This window comes from Diceros bicornis, chromosome 3 (genome assembly GCF_020826845.1).
Source record: "Diceros bicornis minor isolate mBicDic1 chromosome 3, mDicBic1.mat.cur, whole genome shotgun sequence".
In the NCBI taxonomy this organism is placed as follows: Eukaryota; Metazoa; Chordata; class Mammalia; order Perissodactyla; family Rhinocerotidae; genus Diceros; species Diceros bicornis.
In genome coordinates this window covers 86,186,421-86,191,693 of record NC_080742.1, presented here as the reverse complement: position 1 = coordinate 86,191,693, position 5,273 = coordinate 86,186,421, and the positions used below count along the sequence as shown (strand labels likewise).

Sequence of the window (5,273 nt, the reverse complement as noted above, 5' to 3'; positions counted from 1 at the left end):
ATATTTGTTTATGTTTACTTCTGGACACAACCTTTACCTTATATGTTGGTGAACTAAATGCTTTAAAATTTTCCAATTTTTAAACAATGTTGTAAACGTTCTGCTCACCAGTGTGTGTGTGTGTGTGTGTGTGTGTGTGTGTGTGTATAAAATAAAATAGAGATAGTTTGAATCTAAATTCCTTCTTTTCCCTGCTCACTTTGAAAGGAAAACAATTACCAATCGCCTATCACCTTCTGAAAGTAGAAATTCAAGATATTGAAATAAAAATATACTATTATATATAAAAGACAATTTAGAACGATCTCTAGATAAAGTGTAAACAGTCAAAAATCAATAGCTTTTCTTTATAATAGCATCCCAGTGAGAAATGAAAATTAAAAAAAAAAAAATTGACGGTAGCACAAATCTATAAATTACCCAAGAATAAATCAAACAGGAAAGGTGGAACACTTATCTGAAGAAATCTACATGATTTTACTACTGGACATAAAACAAGAGCTGAACACAGAGACATACTATGTTTCTGGGTGGGAAGATTTAATATAATAAAGCTGTCAACATTTCTCAAAATATTATATAAATTTTGTGCAATTCCAAACAGAATCCCAATGGAGCATTTAGGGGGATACTGAAAAGTTTCTATTTTCATCTGAAGAAAAAAAAAAATGTGATAATTACCAAGAAATTGTTGAAAAGAGTAATAGCGAGGGAGGACCTAACAGATACTAAAATATATTATAAAGAACACCAATTAGTAGTTTTGGTAGAGGAATAAACAAATAGATCAGAGGAATCAAGAAGACCCCAGAAACAGACTCATCTACTATAGGAGTTAAGCATATTATAAATGGAGCATTTAAAATCAGTGAGAAAAGGGCCGACCTGGTGGCTTGGCGGTTAGGTGCTCGCGCTCTGCTGCTGGCGGCCCGGGTTCAGGTCCCCGGCACACACCGACATACCGCTTCTCCGGCCATGCTGAGGCCGCATCCCACATACAGCAACTGGAAGGATGTGCAACTATGACATACAACTATCTACTGGGGCTTTGGGGGAAAAAATAAATAAATAAATAAAATTAAAAAAAATAAAATGAAATCAGTGAGAAAAGATGGCCTTTTTGAATAAACGGCATTGGAACAACTAGATTTCTATTAAAAAATGTATAACGTTATGGCTATATTGCATAGCACGTGCAAAAGTGTTTTCAGATGAATTAAAGATCTAAATGTAAATACAGAAAACAAAACAACTAGAAATGATTAGAAAAATAGAAGTGATTTATATAATTTTAGGATAGGGTAAAAAAGTCAGAATGTCTAAAGGAAAATACTGACAGATTCAACTATATGACATTTTATTTTACATGTTTTTCTTAGTTAGACTTCATGGATGGGCGTCGAGTTAATCATATGCCTCACTTCATGGCACATTAATGTTGTTAGCTCGTCCGAGGCTCCTCTTTTGTTTTTATACATGTACCTACGCATTTATGTATTGTCATTTATTCCTTTTCATCTTCTCACTCCCCTACATATACAAGTAACCATTCTAATATTTTAAATGCATATTCTTTCATTTGTATTGCTCCAAAATGGGTAATGTTGTTTAGAATGCATGTCTCTAATTATGTAAATTATATGATTATAGATCTCATCCTGTTTCTTCTTTGTTTTGTTTTCTCTCTTAGCACTATGTTTTAAAGAATCATGTTGCTATGTTTACACTTAGCCTGTTACTTCTTCTGGCTGCATAGTACTCCACGGTGTGCATTTACCGTATTTTAGTTATTCTCTCCTCTGCCATCTGCACCAGATCGCTTCTACACCCAGCTACAACAAACAACACTGCTGTGAGTACCCTTGTGCATGCAACCTTATGGACACGGGTGGGAGTTTCTTTGGAATAACTGCTTAGATTTGTGGAATAGCCAGACCATAGGGCATGCACGGACTTAATTTGGCCAAATACCAGACTGCTCTCCAGCGTGACTGTGCTGACAGAACACACTTCCATAAGCACTTCCTTAAGGCCAAGCTCCCCCAATTTTTCTAATTTAACAAGTATAAAGCAATCTCATTATTTTGTTTTCTAATTTATATTTAAAGTGAGTTTCTTGTAGACAGCATATGGTTGGGTCTTACATTTTTATCTAGTCTGACAATCTTTGCCTTTTATGTATTTTGAATTCTCAAATTACACTAGATATAATTATGGATTTGACCAAGTTTGCATCTACCATCTTGGTATAAGATTTTTATTTGTTCCATCTGTCCTTTGAACTCTTTCTCTTTTTTTTCTACCTTCTTTTGGATTTACTGAATATTTTTATGATTACGTTGATCTCCACTATTGACTTATTAGCTCCACGTTTTTTTTTTAAAATGATTGCTCTAAAGTTTCCCTGATGCGTGTTTAACTTAGACTATTGTCAACAACTTCCTGTTCAATATAAAAGCCTTATTACAACATACTTCCATTTCCCCACTGGATAGCTAGTCGGCAGCTGGTACAGGGATCAGTCCGAACATTCTGTCCTTAAGAAGGCTGATGACAGGTATCCAAGAACTTCGTCGGTTTATGGATTCTCCAGAAGAATATGGGAGTGTAGTCGTCGAGTATACACAACAGCTGTCTCTCTGTAACATCTGCCTGGGTCCTTCTGTTGGCACCATCTTTTAGTTAGGCTAGGGCTGTACCACTTCCCTCAGGAATTTCTCAACTCCCCCGCTTTTGGTCAAACGAGCTCCAAATGGAGAACGTTTAGTATAAGGGGTTAGTCTTTTCTTGACACAGTCTTCTCAGTTGGATGTCAGCTGGGGATAAAGGAATGGCTGCATAGCCACGTTTTTAGCCCCTGGCTATCAGGCAGTGGAGGAGGGCACAAAGGGATGAGCACAACCACAAATATTAAGAGAAAATTGGAAAACTAAGGCCTAGCAAGAAAGTAGCTTCACTAAATTTATATAAGCTGCATTTTGTGTGCTTGTTTTAATGGAGCATTTTAACTATTTGTTTCCTCATCAGAGATAAATTATGGATCACACATTGTAGTTTTGAAACTTCTCGCCAGAGTAGAATCATTGTAGAAATCAGTGAACTCCAGTGTCTTAGATCCTTTTTGATATCAGGTTTTCCTTATTTTTTTTATTTTTAGTATATTTACTTATTTGCTGCAAAATGCTTGATTGTTTCCATTTGGTCCACAGCTTGGGACAGGGCTCCAGGATGGTTAAACAGCTGCGTATTGGCTGCAGGAAGAGGCTCTGGCAGAAGCCCCGACGCCAGGGGGAAGCCAGCGGTGCCCCTCAAAGTCTGCTGGACTCCAGAGGCTCCTGGTTGTGCTTGACGGGGAGTCTGTCGAGGAGATACTCGCCCAGTCCCCCAGGGGCCGGCCAGCCTGCAGAGGTTAGGCAGGTGGTCGCCTATCTTCTTGATGAGTTTCACCTCCTCATCTAGGAAGTGGCTCTGCAGGAAGTCACGAGATGGGGGTCTACACGGCCGAACTGAGGGCATGCAGAAGGGCCTGATTCAGGTTCTTCTCCAGGACCATGGCGGCTTCCTTGGCGTCCAGGGTTTTACCCCACTCATGTTGGGACTGCTTCTGCGGCCTCGCTGTTTTTTTTTGTTTTTTTGTTTTTTTGTGAGGGAGATCAGCCCTGAGCTAACATCCATTCTAATCCTCCTGTTTTTTTGCTGAGGAAGACCGGCTCTGAGCTAACATCTATTGCCAGTCCTCCTCCTTTGTTTTCCCAAAGCCCCAGTGGATAGTTGTATGTCATAGTTGCACATCCTTCTGGTTGCTGTATGTGGGACGCCGCCTCAGCATGGTCGGAGAAGCGGTGGTAGGTGCCCGCCTGGATCCCAACCGGGCGGCCAGTAGCGGAGCACGCGCACTTAACCGCTAAGCCACCGGGCCGCCGGCCTCACTGGTTTTGCATCTTCAAGAGACATGCTTCTGCTCGGCCAACTCGCGGCAGAAGTGGCCCACGCCCTCCAGAGCCACATCGTCGGGGTCTGCATAGAAACCCAGAGAGGTAGGTGTAGGAGGCCTGCTGATGTAGTTGACCAGGCGGTTGAAGGCAGCCTCCCCCTCAGTGGACTAATTCTGACAAATCTGGAAGCTCATGGTTGACGGGAAATAAGGAGCTAAGCTTGGAAAATGGTGTTGGCTCATCCCAGAGGTAGAGGATGGCAGAGAAGATGGTCCCGGAGGTTGCAACTGGAAAAGAGATTGGAGGGTGCTCAGAGGCTGGAAGAAAGGGGCGTCCCTGGGTCTGTTGCATCCAAACACTGTTGAAGCAAAAGACAGATCCGCGGGGGCCGGGGGCGGTGCCTATCAGGTTTTGTTTTAAATACTTGAAAAGGTTGGACAGCAGATTCAACATTGGAAATTGATAGTGGTGCCCATGCTAAAAAGGATTCATATGCAAGGAAAGAAGTAAGGGAAGGGAGGTGAGATGACTAAGAAATCTAAGCTCAAGTGTGAATCCTATATCCTGATGATGCATCTTGATTTGAAGGCCTTGGCAGTACACTCTCTACACCTATGTCATCTTAATTTGCAAAATCTTGAATTACAGAATTCACAGGAAGCTGTCTGCTTTGGTATTGGTCTGTTTCTGGGGCCTTTTCGTGGGCCTCAGAGGTAGGTCTCCAGCCAGTTTGTATGGCTGGGTTGTAGAATCATAAGTTCTTCTCTCCCTTTCTCCTTTTTCTTCTTGCGGTATAGTATAAATAACGTGAAATTTATCATTGTAACCATTTTTGAGTGTACAGTTCAGTGGCATTAAGTACACTCACATTGTTGTGCAACTATCACCACTAGTCATCTCCAAACCTTTTTCATCTCTTCCAACTGAAACTCCATATCCATTAAACACTAACTCCACACTCCTCCACTACCCCCAGCCCCCGGCAACCACCAGTCTACTTTCTGTTTTGGTGAATTTGACTACTCTAGGAACCTACTATAAGTGGAATCATACAGTATTTGTCCTTTTTTTTTTTTTTTTGGTGAGGAAGATTGGCCCTGAGCTAACATCTGTTGCCAATCTTTCTCCTTTTGGTGAGGAAGATTGTTCCTGAGCTAACATTTGTGCCAATCTTCCTCTATTTTGTATATGGGACGCTGCCACAGCATGGCTTGATGAGTGGGGCACAGGTCTGCGCCCAGGATCTGAACCTGTGAACCCCAGGCTGGAAAAGTGAAGTGGTGGAACTTAACCACTATGCCACCAGGCCAGCCCCGATATTTGTCCTTTTATAACTGG

General features: G+C 41.4%; 1 pseudogene; it reads right to left on the bottom strand.

Annotated features, from left to right (window-relative positions):
• Positions 1-3,308: 3,308 nt before the first annotated feature.
• On the bottom strand, positions 3,309-4,129 carry LOC131400127 (ferritin light chain-like; annotated as a pseudogene).
• Positions 4,130-5,273: the final 1,144 nt, after the last annotated feature.